Here is a 16781-nt window from a genome sequence, read left to right on the forward strand (position 1 = left end):
CTGAGTCCTGAACCGGGCCCGGCTCGACGTCGAGGCACCAGGGTCTCGGTGTCGTCGAGCGGTGGACTCCCGCGCCGGCGGGGACGGAGCTCCCTCCATCGACGTCGACGGGGATTCCACCTGCGTGGCGGTCGAGACCGGCACCGCAAGCGGCGGCGGTGTCGACGGCCCCGGCGCCGGGCTAGAGCTCGCCGGCGCCACAGTCATCGGCGCCGAGGGGCACAGCCTGGCGCATCAGCCCTTCCAGGATCCCCGGAAGGATGGCTCTGAGGCACTCGTCCAGGCCCGCTGCCGAGAAAGGCGGTGGGGCCGGTAGGGGTGTCGGTGCCCGAATCTGGTGGGAGCCAGGAGACTGCACCGAGGTGCCGGGACCCTGTTGCGTCGGCACCTCTATCACCGACGGGGATCTCTCCTCTCGATGGAGACGCTTCGGCGTCGACTCCTCTCCGATGTGCATCGAGGGCGACCGGTGACGGCGCTTCTTATCCTTCTTCCGATGCCCGTCACCGGCGCCAGGAGGCATGGAGGAGGAGGATGACGATCCCCCTCGGTCTCGAGGAACCGGGTCAGACAGGGTTCGGTCCCGTGGGCCACGGGCTGAGGGAGTGACCGGGGCCGACTGCCCACGCGGCCTCTCACCTCTACCCTCACCGGAGGACCGGCGGGCCGACGGGACCTGTTCTCCTGGGGTCGATGCCATCGGTGCCGATGTCTCGGGCATCGATACCGGTACCGAAGGACCGGGCGTCGATACCGATGCCGTCGAGGTCGACGTCGAGGGGCCGGCGCAAGTTCCAAAAATACGGTCCCGTTGAACTTGCCTCGCAACCTGAGTCCGTTTCCGGAGACCGAGACACAGGGGACACGACTTGAAATTGTGCTCCGGCCCGAGGCACTGGAGGCACCAAGCGTGGGTGTCGGTCTGCGAGATGGGCCGGCCGCACCGACCACACTTTTTAAATCCACTCGGGACCTTCGAGGACAACGACGGAAAAATCGCGTCGGCGAAATTAAAGTCGTCGATGGTGGCGGAAATCACACCTCGAAAATGAAAAACGACCGTGCGGCCACGAGGCCGCAACGCAACGTCCCCGCTGGAAGCGAGGGAAAATGGGAGCGCGTGCTCCTTTATTTTTTTTATTTTTTTTTTTTCAGAAAAGAAAAGTGGAGCGCGCGGCGATTAATTAAATATAAAAGAAAATAAAGAGGTTCGCGTAAACGCGACGGTTTTTCCGGGGCTGAAACAGAGAGAGCGGCACAGGCACGACTCTCTCCAGGCGCGGAAAAAAAAGAACTGGCGGGAGCGGTCGCGCACGGGCGGGAAGACGGCCGCGCATGCGCGGTGGGCGTGCCCTGCGTGCCGACCGTCCCGCGAAGCTTTTTTCCGGTTGGTGGGGGCTGCCGCGGACGTCACCCAGTCGTGAGAACAAGCAGCCTGCTTGTCCTCGGAGAATCCCCCTTGACAGCTAAGGAAATACAGAGGGTGGTTAAGGCGTTAAAAAGAGGTACTGCCCCAGGTCCGGATGGCTTTACCGCAGAGTATTACCAGTGTATGTTGCCCCAGATTTGCGGTGCCTTGGTCTCTTTCTTTGAAGCCTCAGTCGCAGAGGGCAGGTTTCCACAGGGCACTAATGAAGCCTGGATCACACTCATTCCAAAGCTGGGTAAGAATCCAGAGTCGTTTTGACCCATCTCCCTTATCAATGTGGATTTAAAGATATTAGCTAGGGTGTTGGCAGAGCGGCTGAGTCCCCATATAGCTACCTTGATTGGGGAGGGACAGGTGGGGTTTGTTAGGGGTAGACATTCATCTTTGAATGTGTGTAAAGTCGCCTCCTAGAGGAACCTCTGTTGTTGGTGAGTCTAGATGCCAAAAAGGCGTTTGACAAAGTAAGTTGGGACTACCTGTTTGGGGTTTTGGACTATGTGGGTCTAAAGGGTTGGTTTGGGCATGCGATCACAGCGCTGTATTCTCAGCCAAGGGCCTCCTCATCTTCATTCCCGATAGCCAGGGGGACAAGGCAGGGGTGCCCGTTTTCCCCTTTGTTGTTCCTGCTTTATTTAGAGCCGTTGTTGCACACTATTCAAAAAGATCCTGAAATCTCAGGGATTGAGAGTCCCACGTTCTCGGTTAAGACCCTAGCATTCGCAGATGATGTTCTGCTGACCTTGACGAATCCTCGCCAGTCACTCGATCACCTTCTGGACGCCATAAGAGAATTTGGTTATTTTTCCGGGTTTACTCTTAATTTACAGAAGTCTGTGGCCTTTCCTGTCCAGAGTTCGATTAGGGAGACTTGGGAGGGAGAGTTCCCCCTCTCGTGGTCCATGGGCCCCATAAAATATCTGGGAGTGCTGATCCCGGCAGACTTATCCAACCTATATGAGATGAATGTAGAACCCCTACGAATATGCACACGCCACATCTTGCAGAGTTGGCATTCACTCCCGCTGTCCCTCTTAGGTAGAATTGCCCTTTGCAACATGATACTGGTGCCTAAGTGGACCTATATGCTACAAATGGTTCCTATCTTTCTTAAACAAAGAGCTGAAAATTGGGTGACAAGGTTGGTGACACACTTTATATGGCAAGGTAAGAAGCCTCAATTGCGAGCATCTCAGTTTTTCCTGCCGCGCATAGCGGGGGGGGGGGGGGGGAATGGGATTGCGGAATGTAAAGCTTTTTATGGTAGCAAGCAACATGCGACATCTTACGGACTGGTTCCAGGGATCTTTTTACTTCACGTGTACCAAGGCAGAGCTGGGACTCTTTGCCCCATCCCGTTTTAGTGCTTGGCTACACGCAGCTCCGGGGAAGCTGTCTACGCCCCGGGCATTTGCACATTTATTATTGCCTGTGAGGAAAGCATGGCGATGGATCTGTCGTTTTTATGGCTTATCTGCAGAATCTTCCCCGCTGTTGCCAATTCAGGGTAATAGGGATTTTCCCCCGGGATCCACATCGGTGGGCTTTGGCACTTGGGCAACTAGGAACTTACAATATTTACACCAGTTATATAATGAAAGTGGTGCACTTAAATCTCAGGATGACCTCCGGGTGGAATATGGGGTGGAGGGTTTTCACTTCCTATCTATGTTTCAACTACGCCATTACATAAGGTCTCTTCCGCCTACCACCTTAACACCGCAAGTATGGGAAAAGCTAGTTATCATACTAGGGTTGGATGCACACTTAACGGTCCCACTTAAATATTACCATGCTACTTTACGGGAGCAGTTGGGTGAGGTGGATTATGATAATTTAGCTAACATCTGGAACAAAGAATTGGCGGTGGGTCTCCAGAGTGACAGGCTGAAGACTTGTCTCTTGGGGATGCAGTGACAGGTGGAAAATGTGACGTTGCAAGAGATCCAATACAAATTTTTATGTTTTAACGGTTTTTATTGATGCGTTCACTCAATAAACATATCCATAAGATTGAATACATAACTGGTAGTAAACAGATCAATCCTATGTACGTTAAGTCTAAGCTGCTATCATCAAATTTTTATTAGTTTTCTCCCCTTACCCCCCTATGTCTAATACCTTTGAACATAATCGTTATACCATTATAGAAAAAGTATGTAACAGTGAGCAATAAACTCGGACATTAAATTCCAATAATAATATCTCGTGTGCTGTTCTGTGTAATGTTGTCTTTACCATTTATCAACCTTTTTTATTGACGAGTCCATATAGCACACACATCCATGACACCGAATACATAACTGGTAATGCCCATGTCTCTCCTATGTTTAAGGAGTTGTACCTTGTCCAACACTATTCCCCCCCCCCCTCCTCTCACCTCCCTCCCCCCCCTACTTTTAAAAGAAATATCCCTCTCCATACTACATGGTCTATTCTTATTCCACCGCTCCACGTACCTTAACTTCAAAAGTGTGGGATGTCTACTGCCCCATTTAGCAGTTTACAGCACTATCTGTTGTTATCCTCACTATCTTTTGTTCCCCTCCCAACCTCACCCGATCAAAAGTTACTGAGACTCCCCTATCCTTACACCTTCTTCTATTATATAGGCAATTTATTTAGCACTGCACTTCTCGCGGCATGGGAAATGCTTTGCAAGTATTTATTCCAGATAGAAATAAAGACCTTTCTTTTCTTTGGGGTGCCCTGGGCTGCCCTGGCCTCCCAGAGCAACTCATGAAATTTGTTCCTCCAGTACCAGATAGAGGGCGGTTCTTCCTGCATCCAATGTCTAAGTATACATTTTTTCCCCACTGCATATGCCTTGACTAATAAGAGATCCAAGTTCCTATCTGAAATCTCATATGCCTCCCTTTTATTTAATAACACCCCTCTCCAGGAGGGAATTATTCTTTGGCCAATGAGATTCTCAAAATAATTATGAAACCCTCTCCAAAATGTTTTCACTTTATCACAACTCCAAAATGCGTGTAAAAAGGTATTTCTTCCTCTCTTACATTTGAGGCATTGAGCATCAGGTGCCCATCCTGCTCTTGTTGCTTACGTTTGTGCTATGTATCCCCTATGTATTATCCTATATTGACTCTCCTGTAGCTCTGCCCCACTCACTTGCTTTGGGATATCTTTTATCAATTTTGCAAAATTTACGCCCTTCAATTCATATCCCAATTCATTGCTCCATGCCTCTTTGAGTGCTCCATAATTACAGGGGGGAGGGGGAGGGGACAGCAGCAACAATGCCTTGTGTAAACTGGATATTGAAACTTGACCATGTGCATCCCCTCTAAAAAATTCTCGGAGCTTTTGTCCCAATTTTGTACCCAAAGCCTCTTGATCTAAACTATACCAGTAGTGATGTAATTGCCTATAAGTATAGTGGTCTTTATTGGGGAGAGAAAGCCTCTGCTGAAGGTCTTGGAACGTGTACAAACTTCCATCTTCACTTATTATATGTTCAACTAAGGTGATTCCCATTTCTGACCAGTTCTTGATTATCCCTGCTTCCAATCCAGGTTGGAATTTGCCATTCCCTCGAAGTGGTAGCTGATCGCTTACATTTGGGTTTTGATTCCAAGCTTCCATAAGAAAGCGCCAAACTTGTCTTAAGGCTTTTAACAAAATACTTTTCCTACATGCTGGTGGTAAACTTTTTGACTGGGCCTGCAGAAGAAAGTTTACATGCCAGGGCTTATATAATGCTTGTTCCCAACTGATCGGGGTAAACTGATCTGTGCCTAGCACCCAATCCCGAAGGTTTCGCATTAGACAGGCTTGATTATACCGTCGGAGATTGGGTAATCCCAGGCCTCCCTGTGCCCAGTTATCGTAAAGGTACTCTAATCGTAGTTTTGACTTCTTCCCATCCCATAGGAATTTCCTACATAGTCTATTCAACTTTCGTATATCTCTTCTTAATAAGTGTATTGGCAAAACTTGTAAAATGTAAAGCCATCTTGGAAATATAATCATTTTAAATAGATTGATTCTGCCCATTAGTGACAAGGGCAGATGTCTCCACTGCTCAAGAGATCGTCCTGTGTCCTGTAACAACTTCTCTATATTCAGTTGGTACACTTTTGAGGTGTCCATAGACAACCGCACCCCTAAGTAACGAAAGGATTCATCTGCCCATTTTAACGGGACTCTGTCTTGCCAATTCCCCGCTTGATTCTCCTCTCTTTGTAGCGCTTCTGACTTCTCTAAATTAAGTTTGAAACCAGAGAAATCTCCATATTCTGCCATGCATTCCAAGAGAGCTGGTAATGAAGTGTTGGGCTGGGTCACATGGGCTAGTAAGTCATCAGCAAATGCTGCGATCTTAAAGAGTTTTTCGCCTATTTTATTTAACCCCTTGTATATCCGGCGTCCTCTGCACATCTCTGAGCAAAGGATCTAGTGTTAAAACAAACAGTAGAGGCGATAGTGGGCATCGACAAGGATATATAGTACCTCAATATTTGGAGAAGGGGGGAGATAATATTCCATTGACCCACATCTGGGCTTGTGGGAGATAGTATAGCGCTCGTATTGCCTCCTGAAAAACCCACTTATTCCATATGCTTCTAGCGTCCCAAATAAAAAAATCCCAAACCACCCGGTCAAATGCCTTCTCGGCGTCAAAGCTGACTAACACGGATGGAATGGGCTTGATTTGACACTACCTCTAACGTTGTAATTACCTTCCATACATTTTTAGTAATATTTCTGCCCTGTACAAATCCTACCTGAGATTCCTCAATAATATCGGGCAATATTCTGGAGAGGCGGTTTGCTAGAACTTTTGCATATAATTTGGCTTCATACTTTAGCAGTGATATCGGTCTATAAGACTCTGGTTTCTTCGTATCTCGTCCCGGTTTCAGTAGCACTATGATCTGTGCTAGTCTTAAAGATGGAGGCATTTTTTGTTCCTGCACTATGGCATTAAACATGGCTGTTAAAGGTGGTACTACCTCCTCCCTCATTTTATAGAATTCTCCTCTATAGCCGTCTGGGCCCAGGGCCTTTCCCAGGGGACCCTGCTGTATTGCCCATGATACTTCTCCTTCCGCAATAGGAGCATTCAGCATAGCCAGGCTCTTCTGATCCACTCGGACTACATCTTGTCCATTTAGATACATCTCGCTCTCCATTGGGGGCGGATTTGGTGGTGAGTATAGACACTTGTAAAATTCTAGCATGCTTCTGTTAATTTGGGCATCGTTGTTCTCTAATGTTCCGTTAGAAGAATACAGGGCATCTATTTTGTAGGGGCCTTGTCTGGGTTTTGACAACCGAGCTAACATCCTACTATTTTTATTTGCATATTTATATAATTGATACCTGTAGTAAGCATAATTTTTTGGAGCCTGTTGATGAATCCTTTCATTTAAAGTCTGTTGCAGTTCTAAAAGTTGGGCTTTTAACTTCATATTGTGTCGGTGTCCATATGCTCTCCGTACCCGTGTTACTTCTTTTTCCAATCTAAGTAGCTCCTCCTCCCTTGCCTTTTTTTGATGGCTCGTATATGCTATAATCTCCCCCCGTAATACAGCTTTAGCCGTACCCCAGAATAAGATTGGGGTGTCCCTGTGCTCCTGATTGGTTACCTGGTATTGCTTATATTTTTGTGATATATACTCTAAAAATGCTTTATCTTTATATAGACTTGGGAATTTCCATTGGAAATGACCAGGATCGGACCCGGGAGGCCCCAGTACGCTCTCATTACCTCTCGCCTTGACTACTGCAACTTACTCCTCACCGGACTCCCACTTAGCCATCTATCCCCCCTTCAATCTGTTCAGAACTCTGCTGCACGTCTTATATTCCGCCAGAACCGATATACTCATATCACCCCTCTTCTCAGGTCACTTCACTGGCTTCCAATCCGATACCGCATTCAGTTCAAGCTTCTCCTTCTTACCTACAAATGCTCTCAATCTGCTGCCCCTCACTACCCTCATCTCCCCTTATGTTCCCACCCGTAACCTCCGTTCACAGGACAAATCCCTCCTCTCAGTACCCTTCTCCACCACTGCCAACTCTAGGCTCCGCCCATTCTGCCTCGCCTCACCCTATGCCTGGAACAACCTTCCTGAGCCCTTACGTCAAGCCCCCTCCCTGCCCATCTCAAGTCTCTGCTTAAAGCCCACCTCTTCAATGCTGCCTTCGGCACCTAACTCTTACCTTCAGGATATCCAGACTGCCCCAATTTGACTGCCCCTATCGAATTGACTACTCACTTGTCCTTTAGATTGTAAGCTCTCTGAGCAGGGTCCAAGAAAGCACAAAGGCAGACGGTCTGCAAACTCCAAGGTGGAAGATAAAAAAAAGCAGATCGTGTAAAAAAACAAATATAGTTTATTTCAAACAATATACTGGTATTTGTATAAATATAGACAGCCCGACACAGGCCGTGTTTTGCCCAACTGGGCTGCTTCAGGGGCTATATAAGAGTCCTTTGCTACCAAATATAAGGTGCATGTGAAATGTCCTATCAAACAATGTATGAAGAATTGATCTGGTCTGAAAAAAACAGCTGAATCAGAGATGCCAAAAGCATAATTTGCTAACATAGAGTCGATATTACAGTCACGTATCTCTGAGGTAGCTGAAAATGCTGCCTTCGGCACCTAACTCTTACCTTCAGGATATCCAGACTGCCCCAATTTGACTGCCCCTATCGAATTGACTACTCACTTGTCCTTTAGATTGTAAGCTCTCTGAGCAGGGCCTGTCCTTTTATGTTAGATTGTACAGCGCTGCGTAACCCTAGTAGCGCTTTAGAAATGTTAAGTAGTAGTAGTAGTAGTAGTACAGCTAGTTCCATCGCATGATCTGATATTTTTATGGGGCCTATTTCAGCCTCGCGAAGTCTTGTAAACAGACCACGAGTAACAAAAATATAATCAATACGTGACATGGTGGCATGTGCGCGAGACAGATGGGTATAATCCTGTTCCAATGGATGCAAGGTGCGCCACACATCCACCAGGTCAAGGACCTCACTTAATATCCTAATGCCTCTTAAGTCCGACCCCGAACCTCTCTTCTCCCCATGTGATCTATCCAAGCTAGGATTGTCTACTGCATTAAAATCCCCTCCTATCAGCAGAGGGATTCCCTCAAACCCAGTTAAATGTCGTAGGAGTTGCTTATAAAAAAACCTTATTATACGTGTTAGGGGCATACAGATTGCACAAAATTACTGGTTGACGCTCTATCGTTAAATGCACTATCACAAATCGTCCCGCTGTATCTGCAACAATTTTATGAGTAAGAACCACGATCCCTTTCTTAATTAATATTATGACTCCCGCTTTTTTGGCCTGTGCCGGGGGATTCATAGTATGATCCCACCCACCACCTACAGAGTTTCTCATGTTCCTTAGCATTCAAATGTGTCTCTTGCAATAAGGCTATTGATACCTTTTGTTTGTGGAGTGTCTGAAGTATCTTTTGCCTTTTGATCGGTGAGGAGATACCCCCCACGTTCCAGGTCACTATCTTAAGTGCCATTACGTGATGTCATCATTCAAGTATTGTGCAGAATTTATACCAACTCTTAATGAGCAATGGGGGCATCCCAGCCAGTACCCCCCTCGCTGTTCTTTAAATAACACTTTGGGTTGTGATTTCCCCTTTGTAACCTTTAACCTCCCACGTATTACCTTCTTCTCCTGTCTGACCATGAAGTTGCTTCTCCTTGATGTAACCCCCCCTATTCCCTCCAATACAAATTTTTAATGCGGATGTACATATCTCCTCACAGAGCCTTTAGGGCCTCCATGCTGATGGATGATGTATGTGCGAAGTGTGCACAATCCCCTGCAGGTTTGGGCCACATGTTCTGGACCTGCCTGCGGACCCTTGGCTTTTGGCGGCAAGTATGTCAGCATGTGTCCAGTCTGTGGGGGGTTACCTGGAGTCCCGCTCCATCTCAGCTATTTGAGGTATTCCGGGTGTCCCCATACTTGCCCAGGGGTCTCAAATGCTTTTTAAAATGGTCAATTCTGATGGGCTTCTCCAACAGTGGATAGTTGCAGAACCTCCATCATTAAAACACTGGCGATCCAACATGATTTCTTTCTGTGCACTGGAGCGCAGAAGAGTGGAAGACTTGTCCTCGCCTCGGGGAGACCTATTCTGTCATGCCTGGTCTCCCTTCTGGGACTCACTGACTATGGTAGCATGCAGCAAAATCCTGAATGCTTAAGTTCGATAGTGCGGCGGGGGGGGGGGGGGGGGGGGTTGGAAGGGAGGGGGGTGGAAAATTGTTATATGTTAGACTACTTCTTAGACGTGTAAATTTAGGAACCATTGTTGAACATATTACTGGTGTAGGGATTAAAATTACTGTGGATGGATTGTTGTGGGGGGGGTGTTGATAGGGGGGGAAGATCTGTTTAATGACGAAGCACCTGACCCTAAGACAGAGGCTACTGTTTTACATCCTGCCGATATCAAAGAACACGGTGAAGTAGGTGGACAATGAGGGGGGTATTAGAGGGGCTATATAAAATACACAGTTTGGTGAATTGTATTGAAGTTGTGATTGTATTGCACTTTATATTTGTGGTGCTGTTCACCAATAAAAAACATTTAAACATAAGAATAAGATTATGGAACACATAGAAAAACATGGTTTAATGGGACAGAGTAAACTTGGGTTCATGCAAGGGAAGTCTTGCCTCACCAATTTGCTTCATTCTGAGGTGTGGAAACACTCTTCCTTATTGCAAAGGTGATCTTAAACTTTGCAGGCGTTATCAGTGCTATAGAAAAATGCGGGTTTGATGGATTATGTTGAACATGTACTTTAATATGTAACAAGTAGGGATGGGCTGTCGTTTGCAATGACAGAAGAAATGTCAATGACATATCCTACGTCATTTCATGTTGTTACAAAGAAATTCAAGCAGGAAAAAAAAACATTTTGGGGTGAATTCTATATATGGTGCCAAAAAAAAACCCCTGCACTAGTCTATAAACCTTGCCTAAAGTTAGGTGCTGTTTATAGCGTACACGTAGCGTCCGTTCCCGTGACTAAAATGTAGCCAACTAAAATCTGGTGTGAATGCCCACAACGATCCGGCATTTTCAATAACACAACCCGCACACGCCCTTCTCGTGGCCACACCCCCTTTCAGATCCGCATGTTAGAATTTATGCTTGCCAATTTACAGAATACGCGTGTAAATTCTAATCAGTGCTGATTGCTCGTGAGTGGCCAATTCTCGGCACTGATTGGCTTAACCAATTAAGTTGCACACTCAGCTTGAGTCCCCGTATATAGAATCTGGGGGGTTAGTGTTTTTGTCGTTCGCCGATAATAGTGTGCTCTGTTTACAAATAGGTCACATTCCCAACAGTGGAACCACCACACATGCGCAAATTTGAGAAAATAGAATCCAGGGCTATGTGGAAGGAAGGTGCACTATCGAGGTTGCTCATATTCAGTCGTGATCCTAGATCCGCCCGTAAGCTAGTTAATGAGCTGTTAACAATAATTGCTGTTAACTGGCATTCATTTGTATTTACTACAGATCTGTGCTACGCTGTATTGGGGGCATCGGCATGTGAAAAATTAGGTGCGGTGCAACAGAATAAGGTCATTTACAGCAGGATTCAGCAGAAGTAAGAGCTGCGCCCAAAGGGCTCTTTCGCCAGCGTCGGCGCAGGTTTTTGACGTGCACCGAGGCCCCCTTTTACCGCAGCGGGTAAAAGGTAGGTCTTTTTTAAAGAAATGAATGGCCGCGCGGCCATTTCGAAGGGGGGAGCGCTGGATATGACAATGCGCTGGGGGTGGGAAGTGCTGCCAGGCTACTGGGGTACCCAGCGGTACTTCCTTTTTAGCGAGCAGTAAGCCCGTGTTAGGCGCAAGATCCATGCTAAGATCTACGCAGAGCGTCCTTTGTAGAATGCTAGCTTGGTGCGAATCTTCCCGGCGCCTAACTTTGGGCACCATTTATAGACTCCCCCACCCACCCCCATATAGTGCGCAGAAAATGACCAAACGAAAAAGAATACAAGGAAAATTCCTCGAAATAAAAGGAAACACAAATTTTCTGACTGCCATCCCTTATAACTGGATAATATATTAGGGCCGCATTTCGATTAAAATTGTAATTGCGATTGATTGCGCGATTAAAAATACATTATATCCACCCCCCCACCCCACCCACTGCAGCTCCTTGTGACTCTGAGCAACTCACTTAACCCTCCATTGCCCAGAGTCACAAGGAGCTGCAGTGGGGGAAAAAATAGCAAGTGGCAAGTTAAAAACAAAATAGAAAAGAAAACATAGTAACATAGTAGATGACGGCAGAGAAAGACCTGCACGGTCCATCCAGTCTGCCCAACAAGATAACTCATATGTGCTACTTTTTGTGTATACCTGACCTTGATTAGTATCTGCCATTTTCACGGCACAGACCATAGAAGTCTGCCCAGCACTAGCCCCCCCCCCCCCCCCACCAGCTCTGCCACCCAATCTTCGCTAAGCTTCTGAGGATCCATTCCTTCTGAACAGGATTCCTTTATGTTTATCCCACACATTTTTGAATTCCGTTACCATTTTCATCTCCACCACCTCCCGCAGGAGGGCATTCCAAGCATCCACCACTCTCTCGGTGAAACAATACTTCCTGACATTTTTCTTGAGTCTGCCCCCCTTCAATCTCATTTCATGTCCTCTAGTTCTACCACCTTCCCATCTCCGGAAAAGGTTCGCTTGCGGATTAATACCTTTCAAATATTTGAACGTCTGTATCATATCACCCCTGTTTCTCCTTTCCTCCAGGGTATACATGTTCAGGTCAGCAAGTCTCTCCTCATATGTCTTGTAACGCAAATCCTATAGCATTCTCGTAGCTTTTATTTACACCCCTTCAATTCTTTTTACATCCTGAGCAAGATACGGCCTCCACAATACTCCAGGTGGGGCCTCACCAACGACTTATACAGGGGCATCAACACTTCCTTTTTTCTGCTGGTCACACCTCTCTCTATACAGCCCAGCAACCTTCTAGCTACGGCCACCGCCTTGTCACACTGTTTCGTCGCCTTCAGATCCTAGCACACCAAGATCCCTCTTCCCGTCCGTACATAGCAGACTCTCACCGCCTAACACATACGTCTCCCGTGGATTTTTACTCCCTAAGTGCATCACTTTGCATTTCTTCGCATTGAGTTTTAATTGCCAAACCTTAGACCATTCTTCTAGCTTCCGCAGACCTTTTTCATGTTTTCCACTCCCTCCCGGGTGTCCACTCTGTTATAAATCTTAGTATCGTCCGCAAAAAGGCAAACTTTACCTTCTAACCCTTCGGCAATGTCACTCACAAATATACTGAACAGAATCGGCCCCAGCACCGATCCCTGAGGCACTCCACTACTCACCTTTCCCTCATCCAAGCGAATTCCATTAACCACCACCCTCTGGCATCTGTCCGTCAACCAGTTCCTAATCCAGTTCATCAATCAGGTCCTAACTTCAGCCTGTCCAGTTTATTTAAGAGCCTCCTGTGGGGAACCATGTCAAAAGCTTTGCTGAAATCTAAGTAGATTATGTCTATAGCATGCCCCTGATTCAATTCCCTGGTCACCCAGTAAATGAATTCAATGAGATTCATTTGGCATGATTTCCCTTTGGTAAAACCATGTTGTCTCGGATCTTGCAACTTATTGGCTTCCAGGAAATTCACTATCCTTTCCTTCAGCATCTCTTCCATTACTTTTCCAATAACCGAAGTGAGGCTTACCGGCCTGTAGTTTCCTGCTTCTTCCCTAAACAAATCTTTAAGAGGACCCGCCAGAACCTCTCTGAGCTCCCTCAATATCCTGGGGTGGATCCAGTCCGGTCCCATGGCTTTGTCCACCTTTAGATTTCCTAGTTGTTCATACACACTCCCTTCCGTGAACGGTGTTCTATCCACTCCATTCTCATATGTACTTTTGCCAGTCAATTGCGGTCCTTCTCCAGGATTTTCTTCTGTGAAAACAAAAGTATCTATTAAGCAAATTTGCCTTTTCTTCATCATTATCTACATAGCGGTTCGCAGCATCTTTCAGTCTCACAATTCCCTTTTTAGTCATTCTCCTTTCACTAATATACCTGAAGACATTTTTGTCACCCCTCTTACCTTTCTAGTCATTTGTTCTTCCGCTTGCGCTTTCGCCAGACGTATCTCTCTCTTGGCTTCTTTCAGTTTCATCCGGTATTCCTCTCCGTGTTCCTCTTCTTGAGTTTTTCTGTATTTCTGGAACGCCAACTCTTTAGCCTTTTATTTCTCAGCCACTTGCTTGGAGAACCATATCGGTTTCCTTTTTCTCTTTCTTTATGTACTCTCCTTACATAAAGGTTTGTGGCCCTATTTATAGTTTCTTTCAGCCTGGACTACTGCCCTTCCACTTCTCGTATGTCCTCCCAGCCTATCAGCTCCTTCCTCAGGTATTCCCCCATTTTACTAAAGTCAGCATGCTTGAAATCCAGGACTTTGAGTTTTGAGTGGCTGCCCTCCACTTCAGCTGTCATATCAAACCGTTTGATGGTCACTGCTGCCCAGGTGGGCACCCACTCAGACATTTGACACACTATCCCCATTTGTGAGCACCAGATCCAGCGTCGCTCCCTCCCTCATGGGTTCCGTCACCATTTGTCTGAGCAGAGCACTTTGGAAAGCATCCACAATCTCTCTACTTCTTTCCGATTCCGCAGATGGAACCTTCCAATCTACATCCGGCAGATTGAAATCTCCAAGCAACAGCATCTCTCTCTTCTTTCTCAACTTTTGAATATACGCGATCAGATCTTTAGCTAATTCCTCCAATTGTGTCGGAGGACTGTAGACAACACCCACGTGGACAGAGGTTCTATCAGGGCTGTGGAGTCGGAGTCGTGGAGTCGGAGTCGGCAGCAATTTTGGGTACATTGAGTCGGAGTTGGAGTCGGCAAAAATGTACCGACTCCTCATACATTTGAATAAAGTACTTCTCTGCTGTGAATAAAGGTTAGTACCTAGTTGTTTCACTAGTGTGAAGTCCAGCTGAACTATTTTGCTGGAGAGCTTCCCTCTGCTCAGTCTCCCTTTGCATTTACTGACCTGCTGTAGAGCACCTCCTCTCTGACCCCACAGTGAACTTAAGCTACAAGAGAAGATCATTCAGCACACACAGATAAGGCAGCAGAGAGACTCCACCCAACTTCCTCTCTCTCTGCAAGAAGAGCTTTATATTTTAGTGGAAGTGGCACACCATTCACAATGGCAAAAAGAATGTCAGGAAACATGACAAAGTCTGCTGTTTATGAACACTTTACAATATCAACAGATGGGAAACATTATGTATGTCAATGTATTATAGAAGATGATGATGGTGAAAAAGCATGTGATGCAAAAATTAGCAGTTTCAGTGGTTATGAAAAAAATGCACCTACAAGAGCATCAAATTTAAAAAGACACTTGCAGCGTTTCCATCCTAAAGTGTTAGAAGCTGTGAATGAGAAAGATAGCAATGAAAACATTCCATCTACTTCAGGGTCAATAAAAGATCAGAAAACTACCGGAGGCCAGACACAACTATCAAGATTTTTTACAGCTGACAAATGACACCAGAAAAATTCAAAAACCACATCATTGTTTTTTATGTGTGTTTTTTTGTTTAAACTTTAGGATTAATTAATATTTATAGTTTCTTTAATAAATAAAATAAAAAGTCACAATGACATAGATTTTAAACCCAAACATTAACATGCAGCCTTGCATGCGGCACTCTTTCAGTCAACATGCAAAAAAAATACATATTAAAAACTGAGGAGTCGGAGTCAGAGGTACCATAAACTGAGGAGTCGGAGTCAGAGTCGAAGGATTTTTGTATCGACTCCACAGCCCTGGGTTCTATCATCTCTTTTTAAGGTGATCCATATCGCTACTTCCTTTTCCCAGGCCCCTGTCATTTCAGTCGCTGCGATATCATTTCTCACATACAGAGCTACTCCTCCACCTTTACGACCATCTCTGGCTTTTCTAAATAGATTATAGCCTGGTATGTTTGCATCCCATTAATGGGAATCAGTGAGCAACGTCTCCGTGATTGCAACAACATCTAAGTCTGCCTCCAACATCACGGCTTGAAGGTCATGAACTTTATTGTTTAGACTGCGAGCATTTGTGGTCATCGCTTTCCATCTACATTTCCTGGTATGTGTTTCAACATTAGTGATTTGTGAGTGTCTTTTCTCTTTGTACCTTCATATCTTTTTGTTCCACCTTCATTGCTTTTTCTTCCGCCTCAGTTCTATTTTCAGGAACATCACAGTGCTGTAATGGAGCAAAGGAATTCTGTAGGGGCAACACTTGTGAGGGCGGATGCTTCTGTGTCACTTAACGAAGTCTGCCTGAGCCTACCGTGAACCATCTGTTCTTAGGTGGTTTTATCCTTTGAGGCAGTGGTGAGAATTTGGTATGATTTTGTGTAGTCCTAGAAGCTGCTTTACTGAGTTCCAGTTTTAAACTAGCGAGCTGAAGACAGATAGGACAAGCCTTAAGTCTCCAGATGATTGGCCTTGAAACTAAAGCACCACAATTATTACAAAGAATAAAAGTCATCCTGACTGTTTTAAATGGGTATGAACAGGTGTACTATGATGGGGTTAACAGTCTGCAAGATTGCCTGTGTGTGACTGAGGAGTAAAGTTAATGAGTTTTGGCTTGTCTATTTATGACTGGAAAAACAAACCCAAAAAACATAGAACTAACAGGTAACCAACTAACAAAAACTACTAGTATAATTATTTGTCACTGAATATTCTGATTTCATCAATGTTTTGTTACAAAACTTCTATAACATTTATTACAAACAAAAAAAATTAAAGAATAAAAAACTAACGCAAAGATAAGAAACAAATTACAAATTGAGGGGGTCTTTTACAAAGACACAGTCCTGTTTTTAGCTTGCGCTAACGACTAGCGTGTGCTAAACGCTAGGGATGCTCATAAGAACATATGGGCATCTCTATCGTTTATCGAACGCTAACAACACTACCGCCTACTTCAGAAAGGCAAGACTAATATTTATAGTCTCCTTTTTTTCCCCCTCCACCGCATGCAAATCTCTCTGGTGAATTTCATTGTGAATATCCTTAAAACCTGACTAGCTGGGGGGTTCCCAGGCCAGGTTTGGAAACCACTGCAGTACAGTCCTGCCCCATCACATCTCTCAGACTTGTAGTTCTAGCCTCCCCTAGACAAATTAGTTAGCCAGCTTCTTTTGGGGAAAAGGACCACATGTGCTAATCTAGATCTGCATCTGCCTTTCACAGGTGACCTGCTGGGTGACAAGAGCAGGTCCT

Source organism: Microcaecilia unicolor, chromosome 3 (genome assembly GCF_901765095.1).
Source record: "Microcaecilia unicolor chromosome 3, aMicUni1.1, whole genome shotgun sequence".
Classification (NCBI taxonomy): domain Eukaryota; kingdom Metazoa; phylum Chordata; class Amphibia; order Gymnophiona; family Siphonopidae; genus Microcaecilia; species Microcaecilia unicolor.